The sequence below is a fragment of the Gossypium arboreum genome, chromosome 5, assembly GCF_025698485.1.
Source record: "Gossypium arboreum isolate Shixiya-1 chromosome 5, ASM2569848v2, whole genome shotgun sequence".
NCBI classification, from domain to species: Eukaryota; Viridiplantae; Streptophyta; class Magnoliopsida; order Malvales; family Malvaceae; genus Gossypium; species Gossypium arboreum.
Window position 1 is genome coordinate 80,157,060 of NC_069074.1, and position 14,964 is coordinate 80,172,023.

A 14,964-nucleotide genomic window follows, 5' to 3' on the forward strand; every position below is an offset into this window, starting at 1 on the left:
TTTTTTTTGGTCCATATAATCGATCAACAAAGACAGAAATTAAGCTGAGTACATACTGATCTTTAAGGTATATAAATGCCATTTTCATATGGCTAAAATATTTACAATACAAAACATAACTGTCACCGGCCTAACCTATACATGCCATACCAAGGCCAAAATATAACTGTACCAAAAAGATCGATAGTATGATGAACTACTGATGATCCCCGAGTCGGTGGCCAAAATTGACAATCTATAAAACAAAGAAATAAAATAAAACAGAGTAAGCTTTCGAGGCTTAGTAAGTTTTAAGTGTTTCAAACAATTAAAACGTATCATTTAAAATCTAACATTAAGTATCACAAGAACCCAAATTTAATTTGTAAATTACTTGGCCAAAAACTCATAAGTACATTAATTATAACCTATTGGCGAATATATATATATACATGAATACACAAGAAAATTCTCAAGACATATTTCACTATACTATATGGTTCATAAAATTTCTTTAAGACACATGCTTTTACAATGACATACATTGACCAAATAAGTCATTCTCTTATTCATAAATACGGTATTCATTCACATACATATACACACACTCACATATATATATATATATACCATTCTTTGATACTAATAATTTGTTTTGAAGTCAATTCACTTATGAGTACGTAATACGTACCTTAGTAGGTATAGCATATATAATACTTACTCGCATGGATATTCAATGTTGTAATCATACTTAACTTACTGACACCGGTCCTATCAAGTCTTAGGACTCGAAACACATATCTAGCACAGCCTGCAGGTTTTTAACACTGATGTCATTCCAGCACGAAGCCTGCGGGTCTTTAAGCCCGGATACAATTCCAGCACGAAGCCTGCGGGTCTTTAAGCCCGGATACAATTCCAGCACGAAGCTTGCGGGTCTTTAAGCCCGGATACAATTCCAGCATGAAGCCTGGGGTCTTTAAGCTCGGATACAATTCCACATCAAATAACATGTCTTTTTTTTTTTTAATCGTATTCTAACACATTTTATAGAACATTTCACATTATTAGTAGCCATTGGCTACATTCGGACATGAGCTTCTTATGAACACCATTATTTCATTTCAGCTTAAAATCATGCGTGAATATCACACGTACCTTTCATCAATCAAGCTTAACCCTAATTTACCATTCAACTATAGGTCATACACTTAGATTATTTACCATTCAACTTAATTCAAATAGAACCAAAAAGATCAAAATTCATGTAGTATATATATGTCAAGGCATTATAAATTTTATACTAAAGGCGATTACTCAAAACTTACCTTGTATCTTTCTGAACAAATTTCGGGTTGGCTATTCCGCGACTTTAGCTTTTCCCTTATCCGAGGTTGCCCCTCTATGCTCTTGAGCTTTAATCCAATAAATTTTAAACTAATCATTAATCAATTATTAAAGTATTACTTTCAGAATATAATACATATATATTTGACTTTCACACATACAGATTATAGTAAGCTTATAAGAAATCAATAAGCAATTCGTTTGCAAAATTTTTCTTTTATCAATGTTTACTATATAATCACAATTTCACTATAAGCTGAATTCCTGAGCAACAGTCATTAAATTACTTATAACTGGAGCTACAAAACTCCAAATCAATTTCCGTAAATTTTCCTTGAAAATAGACTCATTTATATTTTATCCATAAAATTTTCATAATTTTTAGTCTATCCAATCAATACCATATTTTTCCTAAAATTTCCCTTGTTTCACTATTTGAAAAATCTGACCATTCTTCACTACGAAATAAATTTCTCATTGTACAGAAATCAAAATATGTTGTCGTTTATTTCATTTGAAACTAGACTGACTAAGGAGTCTAATCATATAAAATTTATTCTATGACCATTTTTATACATTTTATAATGATTTTATAAAGACAGAACAGGGGATCTAGAAATCATTTTGACTCTGTCCCACATTACTTCAAATATTTCATGATCGGGAATTCTTTTACTTTTACAGTTTCTATTATAGAAAACTAGACTCATCAAGATTTAATTACATAATTTATTCAGCTTCTAATTCAACTCCTACAATTTATGGTGATTTTCGAAAATCACCTTACTGCTGCTGTCCCAAGTAGATTATTACCAATTCACTCTTTCACACATTCTTTGCATACATATTATTTAAGCATGTATCTCACCAATCAATTTCATCATATATATATCTATAAATTTACTTATACATAATATCAATACCACATTGTGCTCAAATCATTTTTCAAGTTCAATTTCACCAAGCTTCAACCTAACTTAACCTATAATAGTTCATAACACATTTAAAGCACATACCTTACAAAATTTTATCATAGTCCACAATCAGCCATAGTACATTCGGCCATAGCATAGACACAAATACATTTAACTTGATTTCTTCATGAAAATTAAGGCTATAACCGAATAGTCTTTAACCATTTAAACTACAAAACACAATTTATAACTTCAATTTTACAAGCTTATATCATAAGAGTTTCTCCATTAAAATTTTCAATGTATATTCGCCATAACACAAACACTTAATCTTTACAATTACAAATTCAAAACTTAACATACTTTTATAATCTCAACCAAATAGAGTACTTTTATTGATTCACAACAAAACATCAACATAACATTTCTAAATGAAAAATCCTCTCATGACCGATTGCTCCTATAGCTACCAAAATGAAAATTTGCACATGGGTTATGGAGGAATTAAGAAACTATCCTAAAACACACAAGAAATTTCTATCAAAACACTTCAAACATACCTTAAACAAGGCTAGGAAGGGGTAGTCGAATGTTTGTTTTCCCCCCTTCTCTTCTTGAAATTTTCGGCCAAAGAAATCAAAGGATGAACCAACTTTGGTTTCTCCTCCCCACTAAGCCATTATTCTTTTATTTTTATTCTTTAATTCATTTAGTTTAAATTAATGTTAATATAATATACATATAATATATATGAATCAACTACATGGCCGGCCACTAAAGAAAAATGAATAATTTGACATGCAAGTCCATTTTTTTTTAACATGCATTAGTAGACCATATTTAAAATTACCTATCACATTTCACAATTGTCTCACATAAGTCCTATTTAATAAATTTTACATACAATTGACAAAATTAAAGCAAGAAACTTTCACACATGCAGGTTCACATACAATAAGAATAAGATATAATGGTTAATTATTTTTTTGACTCGGTTTTGTGGTCCCGAAACCACTTTCCGACTAGGGTCAAAAATAGGGCTGTCGCATAATTAAATTGAAATGGATAGAATTTTTCATTATAATTCTTAGACTTGTAATACTAATATTTTAAACCATTTATATTCAAAACATAATAACCTTTACACACATCCTATGTACATGCCACATTACCAAAAGAAAATATATATAACAGAAAAGTTTGCTGAAGTCGGGTCTGGCTTTGGATGCTGGTTTAGTACTTGACTTCTACAACCTGCGCATGGAAACAACCGTACGCTGAGTATGCATATACTCAGTGGTATCACTATAATTCAGTTTATAATTAAATACATTAAATCGCACACATACTTTTACATTACAATTACCATCACTTAATGAACAATTTAATCTTTTTATGTTATCATTCGATTATATATATACCATTATTATTTCTTTATTTCAATTCTCAACTTTCACATATGTCATATCATTCAAATTTAGTTTTATCAGTAGATTTATTTCATTTTTCCCTATTAACTTGACTCGGACTCGACGGATACACGGATTCCAACCAACACACCAATACGGCACAATGTGCCTTAACGGTACACAGTACCTAATCGAGAATCGATAACGGTAGCGATGGCGATATGATAACGATATTCAACACACAAAGTGCTGAATCATAACGATAATAACGATTCGACATAGAAAGTGTCGAATCGGTAACAGTAATGATAGTCAGCCCATAAGTGCCTGATCAGTAAGCCGGCAAAACCCGTACTCTTCCATATCCTATGGCATGCCAACTATATCCGACTAGCCCGACTAGTTAATAAGGTATTTAAATCATTTTTTTCAGTACAATTTCCATTTTGGATTCAATATTAATTATAATTTATCATTTTGATCAATTTTCGCAGTAATCAATAATTCACTTCATTAGAAATTTTAGAGTTCAATGCAATATGCGTAACATTATTCAGTAATTTCAAAGTTCAATTCGGTATTCAAAACAATATTCAGAATCCCATAATTCAGTTCAGTATCAATAACAATTTTAATACCCAATCACAAATTTTATCAGTTCATTAAATACTTACCTTAAAATACTTACCACATATTCATATTAAATTAAACACATATTAATTATAAAGCTTGAGTTATAGTGATACAAACCAGAATTCTCTTCGGATTTAATCCTCGACAATCTTTCCTTTTCCTTTTTGGGCCAATGCTTAAGGCTCGATATTAGCTACGAACAATTAAAATAATTTCACAATTATTAGCATAACACAATTTAAACGTTGAAATTTTTATCTAACTTTTACTTTAATTCCAATTTAATCCCAACTAAACCTTTATATTTTTCTTTCTCAATTCATACCTTTTTGCTACTCAATTTCTTGCCAAACCCACATCTAACTATTTAATTTTTATCATATTTTCATAATTTCAAATTTATTTCAATTTAATCCCTAAAACTCAAAACTTATAGCTTAGTTTACAATTCAATCCTGTATTCAATTCTAACTTAAAATTCATTCAATTAAATCCCTAATTCATTATTTTGCTCAACATGAACTATATTCAAGAACCTAAAAACTTTCAAAACCTTAACTTAATTTCAACAAAACTTTGTTCTAAAGCTTCTAAAACATCAAAATTAACTAAAAAGGACTTAATTGACTTACCAATCAAAGTTTCAAGCTTCAAATCTCTAGTTTTTCCTTTTTCTTTTTGTTTCCCTTTTAATTTCTCTTTTTCTCCACTGTTTTCTATTCTATTTGTTTAGTTTCTATTTATTTTATGCTTTATCTTCTTCTTTTTTTAACTTTATTTAATTTATATTATATTTAATTAATAAATATCTATTTAATAGCAATTATATATATAACAATTGTACACACACATGTTTTACATTTGTCCAATATCACCACCCTACATTTGTCATAATTTTATTTAATTATCACATAAAAATCTTATTTTATAATTATTTAATTAATAAATATCTCTTAATAATAATAATAATAATAATAATAATAATAATAATAATAAATATCTACTAATTTAAATAAAATATAATAATTGTATAAATATTATTATTACATATGTATATTGTTATCACCTTACACTTGTCATAATCATACTTTATTTAACATATAAAAAAATCTTATGATATAATTATTTAATTATCAATAATTTAATTTAATCTAGTAATCTATTATTTTAATATTAAGTAACAAATTATTTTATAACAAGTACACATGTATCTATTTATTACAAATATACCAATATTTTTATTACCATACAATTCTCTACTATTTAATTTATTTAATAATAATAATAATAATAATAATAATAATAATAATATAAAACCATAACAATTAATAATTATAATAATCAATTATATAATATAATATAATATATATAATCTAAATAAAATCTTAGATTTTTAATATGCTTATGCCGCCTCAACCATTACTTAATGGCATATTTTCCATTTTGGCCCTTTTACTTTCTATTGCTTTAGAATTAAACTTTTATCTCTTATTCAATTTAATCCTTTTTACTAATTACTCTAAATTAAGCTAAATTTACTTAATTAAAATCTAATTAGACACACCACTAGACTCATAAATATTTTTAATAATTATTTTCGAACTTATTTCACTAAGACGGAGGCCCGATAACACACTTTTTCGGTACCCATGGATTTTGGGTCGTTACATTTCCTCCCCCCTTAAAAAAAATTTCGTCCTCGAAATTTTACCTGAAAATAAATGAGGATACTGTGATCTCATAGTTTCCTCCGGTTCCCATGTTGCTTCTTCTACACTATGGCTTCTCCACAGTACTTTTACCAGAAGAACTCGTTTGTTTATTAACTCTTTCACTTCTCGAGCTAGTATTTGAACTGGTTCCTCTTCATATGACAAATCTGGTCTAATCTTAATGTTTTCAGTAGAGATAATATGAGATGGATCCGATCGATACCTTTGTAACATGGAAACATGAAAAACATCATGAATTTGTTGTAATTCCGGAGGTAAAGCCAATCTGTAAACAACTGGTCCAACTCTCTCTATAACTTCATATGGTCCGATAAACCAAGGACTTAACTTTCCTTTTTGGCCAAATCTTAATACTTTCTTCCAAGGAGAAACTTTGAGAAACACTTTATCCCCGACTTAGTATTCAATGTCCCAACGTTTCAGATCAGCATAAGATTTTTGTCTGTCAAAAGCTGCTTTTAATCTCTGTTGAATCTTCTTGACTGTTTCTTCTATTTCACGAATCAATTTAGGTCCAATTATCTTCTTTTCATTTAATTCTGTCCAACATATAGGTGATCGACATTTTCTACCATATAGAGCTTCATATGGAGCCATCTGAATACTAGACTGAAAACTGTTATTATAAACAAATTCAGCCAACGGCAAGTAACGTTCCCAACCAGATTCAAAATCAATAACACAAGCTCGAAGCATGTCTTCCAAAATCTGAATTACTCACTTAGATTGCCCATCAGTCTGTGGATGAAATGCTGTACTGAAATTAAGTTTAGTACCCAAAGACTCATGTAACTGTTTCCAGAATCTCGATGTAAATCGAGGATCTCGATCAGAAATTATAGAAGCCGGTATACCATGCAACCTTATAATTTCCCGAATATAGACCTCTGCAAGTTTCTGAAGTGACCAATCCGTTCTGACAGCTATAAAATGAGCCGATTTTGTGAGTCAATCAACTATTACCCATGTAGCATTTTTCTTACTTACAGACAATGGCAATCCTGTAATGAAATCCATCGTAACACGATCCCATTTCCATTCTGGAATAGTAATCCGCTGTAATAATCTAGTAGGAACTTGATGCTCTACTTTCACCCGCTGACAAACCAAGCATTTACTGACATATTCAACTATATCTTTTTTTCATCCCTGGCCACCAGTACAATTATCGTAAATCACGGTACATCTTTGTGCCTCCAGGGTGTAGAGCAAATGGACCGTCATGTGCTTCTCGAAGAATTAATTCTTTAATCTCTGAATTGATTGGAATACAAATCCGATCTCGGTATCTCAAACAATCATACTCATCAATACTAAAATTCCCTGCTGTGTCACTTTGAACCATTTCTTTTTTCTTCATTAGCTTATCATCTTCTAATTGAGCTGACTTGATCGTTTCAAACATCACTGGTTTAATTCTTAATTCAGCCAATAAACCTCCATCATCACTAATACTGAGCTGTGCAAACATCGCTTGCAATTCAATTGCTGCTTTCCTACTCAATGCATCAGGTACCACGTTAGCTTTACCTGGATGGTAATCAATAACACAATCATAATCTTTTAGGAGTTCTATCCATCGACGCTGCCTCAATTTCAACTCTTTCTATGATAAAAGATACTTGAGACTTTTATGATCTATATAAATGTAACATTTTTCACCGTATGAATAATGTCTCCATATTTTCAAAGTAAATATCACGGCTGCTAATTCCAGATCATGTGTCGGATAATTACATTCATGTGGTTTCAATTGCCGAGAAGCATAAGCTATCACTTTCCCATTTTGCATCAGTACACACCCGAGCCCATTTAAAGAAGCATCGCTATATACAATAAAATCTTTTCTTGATTCTGGTAAAGTCAAAACTGGTGCCTCTGTCAGCATCTGCTTCAATTTCATCAAGCTTTCTTGACATTGATCATTCCAAACAAACGAAACATTCTTTTGCAATAATTTTGTCATCGGTAAAGCTATTTTTGAAAATCCATTCACAAACCTTCGATAATACCCAGCTAATCCAAGAAAACTACGTACCTCTGACACATTTTTGGGAGTCTTCCACTGAACGATTGCTTCAATCTTTTTTGGATCCACTTTAATTCCATCTGCTGATACCACGTGACCAAGAAATACCACATCTGATAACCAAAATTCTCATTTACTCAATTTCCTATATAAATGTTTCTCTTGTAACGTTTGCAAAACAATTCGAAGATGTTGCTCATGTTCAGATTCGGACTTTGAATATACCAAAATGACATCAATAAAAACTACCACGAACTGATCCAAGTACGACTAAAAAATTCGATTCATAAGATCCATAAAAGTAGCTGGGGCATTTGTTAACCCAAATGGCATCACTAAGAACTCGTAATGACCGTATCTTGTACTGAATGCTGTCTTTGGTACATCACTTTCTTTCACCTTTAACTGATAGTAGCCCAATCTTAAATTAATCTTTGAAAATACTGAAGCTCCTTGCAATTGATCAAATAAATCATCAATACGTGGTAATGGATATTTATTTTTGATTGTCACCTTGTTCAATTGCCGATAATCAATACACAATCGCATCGAACCATCTTTCTTTTTAACAAATAACACTGGAGCTCCCCACGATGAGGTACTAGGTCGTATAAAATCTCGTTCCAGTAAATCTTGTAGTTGTACCTTCAACTCCTTTAATTCAGTAGGTGACATACGATATGGAGGTATCGACGCTGGATCTGTACCTGGGCATACTTCAATTGCAAATTCTACTTCTCTGTCAGGTGGCAATCTAGGTAGCTCTTCAGGGAATACGTCTGGAAATTCACATACAGTTCTAATTTGACTACACTGACTTCCGACTGAATCAGAATTAATAACATATGCTAGATATGCTGTACAACCCTGATGAAGCAACTTATTAACTTTAATCGCTGATATGATTCGAGCTAACCCACTGGTACGAATTCCATTTACCTCAACATTATCACCATCTTCAGTCTGAACGCTAAATTTCTTTTTATAACAGTCCAAAATTACCCCATGTTCAGCTAACCAGTCCATACCCAGTATAACATCAAAATCCCCAAAAGGAATTATTAATAAATCCACCGGAAAAGTTTTATCATATATCATTAGGGGGCATCTCGGGCACACCTGATTAACTAATATTGTTTGCCCCAATGGACTTGATACTTCTATTGAGACTTTAGACATTTCTATTTTTAATTTCACCGACTCTACTAATTTTGAATTAATATATGAGTGTGAAGATCCAGGATCAATCAAAGTATAAATAGGCTCAGAATACAGAAAAAATATACCTGTCACCACATCGTGAGCATTTCCTTCTTCCTAGGTTCTGACTATGTAAGCTCTAGCTGGAGCTCTGGCTTCAGATTGCTGTGTAGCTATATCACTGCTTCTACCAACTCCTCCTCTCCTCGAAACAGAACCTCCTCTGAACATTTCCTCTACCTTTGGCAGTCGATACCGATTTCTCAGATATGGCAGGTGTACTATTCTGAGTTCTTGGACAATCTTTAACAAAGTGTTCAGTAGAGCCACAGTGAAAACATCCTCCGGTTTTCTTCCAGCATTCACCAAAATGTCTTTTCCCACAATAATCGCATTCAGGATTTTCACTTTCCCGGGGTGGAGCTTTAATACTACCAGTGGAGATAGTAATATGTTTTCCTCTACTTCTGTCACTCTTATCAGACCGAAAGTGAGACAACCCTAATTAGACCTAGTCGAAATGTAGTTTCGGGACCACAAAATCGAGTCACAAAAATTTATTTTAATTTTAATTGCATATATTTATGTATGATAGTGTATGTATGAAAAATTAAATGTTTTAAAATAGTCTTAGGAATGTAAATTTTTCTTGAAATGACTTAGTTAAGAAATTGAGAAAAGATGATAGGTAATTTGTAAGGATCCAATAACAATAAGGTGAGAAAGCTTGGGTTTGCATGTCAATTTACCCTTAATGCATGTAGTGGCCAGCCATGAAATGATGTTACTCCACTAAGTCTAATTAAATACATTTTAATATGGTAAATGATAAAATAAAATTAATTAAAAAAAGGAAGGTAAGAGAGTGTTCATCTTCTCATTTCAAAAGCCGAAACTAAAGTAAGGGAGGAAAGAAAATTTTTGAAGGCATTCAGCCAACTTAGAGGTTGATTAAGGTAAGATTTCATGCTATTTTCATTAAATTTTATGAGAATTTAGTTCATAGTTAAGTTCATATTCCAACCCATATGTTGATTTTCTTTATTTAGTGACAAAATATACATACGGTTACTATGGTTAGATGTTAAGAGATAGTGTTGAGGCTTAGGATGGATATATTAGAAGGTGAAAAATGAACTAGCTAATGGACATATGTGTTTTTGAATAATAGCATGAATAGATGAGGAGTTTTGTTAGTTAGAAATATTTGGTCAATTTGATATGTGGTAAAAAAAAATTAAGTGTTAAATGAAATGAAAATGATATTATATTGGAGTATGTATATTCGACCATATGAGTAAATACATAGATGATGTTAAATTTGATTATGTATAATCGGCCATATAGGGTACACATTTGTGATATTATCTTTAATTCCCTATAATTGATCAAATGGGTGATATTGGCTTATACGGTTGAATTTGATTCATGAATATGTACATTGAAGTGAAATATATCATAGGCTACGTTATTTTGGAAGTAAGAATGCAATCGGCCTTGAGACACTTTATAAGCATTAGTTAAGGTTTTAATGTTTTGAACAATAATGGTTGTAAGATGAAGTGAAAATCAGTAAAATATATATGTGAGTAATTACCAAGGGTGGTTGCCGTGTATATATTATATATATGTGTTTATATATGAGTGTAATTAAAGTATTGATTGGATTATTGTTAATAAAGTGATATTAGGTGGTTGGTAGTCGAATAGCATAAAAGCATAAGGTAGAATGATAAAAATTTTACCGTGAGTTTCTTGTGTTATGTAATCATTAATATTATTGGAGATAAATAACTAGCAAGGTAATTAAACTAGTTAATGTATTTTGATTAAGCTCAAGAACTTAAAGGAGGAGAATCAAGCAAGGGCAAGTCGAAGGACATCGAGTAGCTGATTAGGGTCGTTTTTATTCGAAACAAGGTAAGTCTATAAGCAATTAAGGTTGTTTATTTTATACATAATTGGTATATGCATATCATGAAAGAATTACCCTCATAAAAAAGAAATCCTTTGATTGAAAAGAGTAATGGCCGATTCTATTTAGTTAATTAAATCAATCATTTTGTAATAACGAAATGACTTGGCACTAAGTGTGCGGAAATTATATGGCACTAAGTGTGAAAATTGTATGGCACTAAGTGTGCGGAAATTGTATGGCACTAAATGTACGGAAATTTTATGGTACTATGTGTGCGAATATATATGGCATTGGTGTGTAGAGTTAAACTGTCATTTCGCATGTGGATTTCTAAAGAACCATGTGTGAGAGTTAATATGGTATGATGGGTATAAGAATTTCTTATTCGAGCACTTCTTGTGTGAAGTTGATTATATAATACTTAGATTTAATGGTGATAGTTGACTAGTAGTGAATTGATAATTTAGACATTATGTGAACCTTTTGATATCTATTTTTTTAGTTAGTTAACTATTACATTTCATTGCTTACGACTTACTGAGTTGAATACTCCTATTTAGATGCTCTGACCCATTTTGCGTGCTTTGGACCATCGTCGAAGTCATCACACCAACTTGCAACATTTTGGTACCCTCTTCTTAGTTGTCTAAGTGAACATTATGGCATGTATAGGCTAAAATGTATTTTGTTTGAATTTTGATATGTATACTTCCAGCCATGCGAATATGGCTTAAATATTAAGTTTGAATTTGGTTATGTTTAATCATGGTATTATTCATCTTGGTTATAATGTTTAATACTAAAAATGCATGATATAAAAAATATATATATAAGCTTGAGCGCTGAGAATGTCAGAAATATCGAATTTATGTTTGGAGTGGTTCGATTATGATACATTTATATAAGTGAACAATTGTAATTTGACTATGTATTTGATCTTAGTATTTTAATTTGAGATAGCGTAATGAGTCATCTGGTTATGTTGGAACATAACATCAAATCTTTTAATACGATTGTTATATGTCGTAAACTTATGTGGTGGTTTAAAGTACCTAATGAAATGACTATGATAGAAGTAGATGCATGAAAATTTATGAAAAGGTATTTGGTTCGGTAACATCTCGTAACTCATTCCAGTGATGGAAACAGGTTAGGGGTGTTACAGTTTATTAGTATCAGAGCTACGATTTAGTTGGTTCTAGGACTACCGTAGTACGTATGAGTCTAGATATACATGCCATAATGCTATTAAATGATAGTGTGATGACTTCTGACGGTTGAAATTGTGGTTTTGATTAGTAAATGGAATCCCCTCCGGAAAGAGCATTAGCGGATGATGTGGAGAGTGTAGCTCCTGCTCCCACGCAAGGGACAGCGCCTCTTGAACCTCAACCTTCTGCGAGTAATCAAAATGATGGGGCTAAGCAAGCCTTCTTCACCATGATGAATGAGTAGGTTGCACAATATGCTCGAACAAACCCGGTTGCTCAACCATTTCCAAATTTAAGTAATCCTCCTCCGGTGCCTATAATACCAGCAGCTACTGATCTTTGAGGTTGATTAGTTGATTTGATAAAGAAGCGCGGGACCGAGGAATTTCGAGCCACAGCTACTGATGACGCTGAAAGGGATGAGTTTTGGCTTGATAATACTATCCGTGTTTTCAATGAGCTGTCTTACACACCTGATGAGTGTCTAAAATGTGCAATATCCTTATTACGAGATTCAGCCTACTATTGGTGGAGAACCCTAATTTCGATTGTTCCAAAGGAACGAGTTACTTGGGACTTCTTTCAGACGGAGTTTCGTAAGAAGTATATTAGTCAACGATTCATCGATCAAAAACACAAAGAATTTCTGGAGCTTAAACAAGGCCGTTTGACGGTATCCGAATATGAACGTGAGTTTGTAAGACTCAGTCGTTATGCCCGGGAGTGTGTAGCTAATGAAATTGCCATGTGTAAAAGATTTGAAGAGGGGTTGAATGAAGATTTAAAACTGCTGGTGGGTATTCTAGAAATAAAGGAATTCGTAACACTGGTTGAACGAGCTTGCAAGGCTGAAGAGCTTGGAAAGGAGAAAAAGAAAGCTGAATATGAAGCTAGAGACTTTCGTAAAAGATCGGCGAGTAAAAATTCTTTTTCAGCTGTAAAGAAGTTCAGAGATGATACTAACAGATCAAGGACGACAGCAGGAATTTCTATTAAGGAACGACCATCAACGGACTCTCGAGCTACTTCGGTTGCTAGTGTGGGCAACAATCGGCAAGAAAAACCCGAATGTCCACAGTGTGGAAGACGACATGTAGGTGAATGTTGGGGTAAGTCTATTAACAGAGCCTGCTATAGATGCGGTTCGCGAGATCATTTCGTTCGAGATTGCACGGAACCTGATGAGAAAAATAAGGTACAAGGTGCAAGATCGAGTGGTACAACGATTAGAGGTAGACCACCGAGAAATACTGGAGGTAGGGGTGGTAGTCAGAGAGGGACCTTCAATACGGCTGTTCAATCAGAGACTCGTGCTCCTGCCAGAGCTTATGCCATTCGTGCACGTGAGGAGGCATCTTCCCCTGATGTTATCACTGGTACATTCACTCTCTATGATACTAGTGTACTTGCTTTAATTGATCCTGGTTCAACTCATTCTTACGTATGTGAAACATTAGCGTTCAGCAAGACTCTACCTGTTGAGTCTACTGAATTTGTGATAAGAGTGTCAAACCCTTTGGGTCGGTATGTGTTAGTTGATAAAGTATGTAAGAGATGTTCATTGATAATTAAAGATTTCTATTTCCCGGTGGATTTGATGTTATTACCCTTCAACGAATTCGATATTATTCTCGGAATGGACTGGTTAACCGAACATGATGCTCTGGTAAATTGTAAGCGAAAGACCATAGACTTGCGATGTTCGAGTGGTGAAATGATTCGAATTGAGTCTAGTGATTTGAAGGGGTTACCAGCAGTGATATCTTCTGTGTTAGCTCAGAAATATGTGAGAAAGGGTTATGAAGCTGATCTTGTATATGTACTAGATAGCAAAGTATCGAAACGAAAGTTTGAGACTGTGCCTGTAGTTTGTGAGTATCTAGAAGTGTTTCCTGAGGAATTACCGGGATTGCCACCTGTTAGAGAAGTAGAGTTCGGCATAGAATTGGTTCCAGGTACGACACCTATTTCGATCGCTCCTTATCGTATGGCACCAACCGAGTTAAAGAAATTGAAAGCTCAATTACAAGAATTGACTGACAGAGGTTTTGCGCGACCTAGCTTTTCACCCTGGGGTGCTCCAGTACTGTTCGTGAAAAAGAAAGACGAAACTATGCGAATGTGTATTGATTATCGTCAGCTCAACAAAATGACGATAAAGAATAAATATCCGTTGCCACGGATAGATGACTTATTTGACCAGTTGAAAGGAGCTTCGGTGTTTTTGAAGATTGATTTGCGATCTGGTTATTATCAGTTGTGAGTTAGAGATTCTGACGTTCCTAAGACCGCTTTCAGAACGAGATACGGACACTATGAGTTTTTAGTGATGCCGTTTGGGCTCACTAATGCCCCAGCGATTTTCATGGATTTGATGAATCGGATATTCAGACAGTATTTAGATCGATTTGTAGTGGTGTTCATAGATGATATTCTGATTTATTCTCACAATGAGTCCGAGCACGCTGAACACTTGAGGTTGGTACTTCAGATTTTACGAGATAATCAGTTGTATGCAAAATTCAGTAAATGTAAATTCTGGTTAAAGGAAGTCAGCTTTCTAGGGCATGTTGTATCCGCTTCGGGTATTA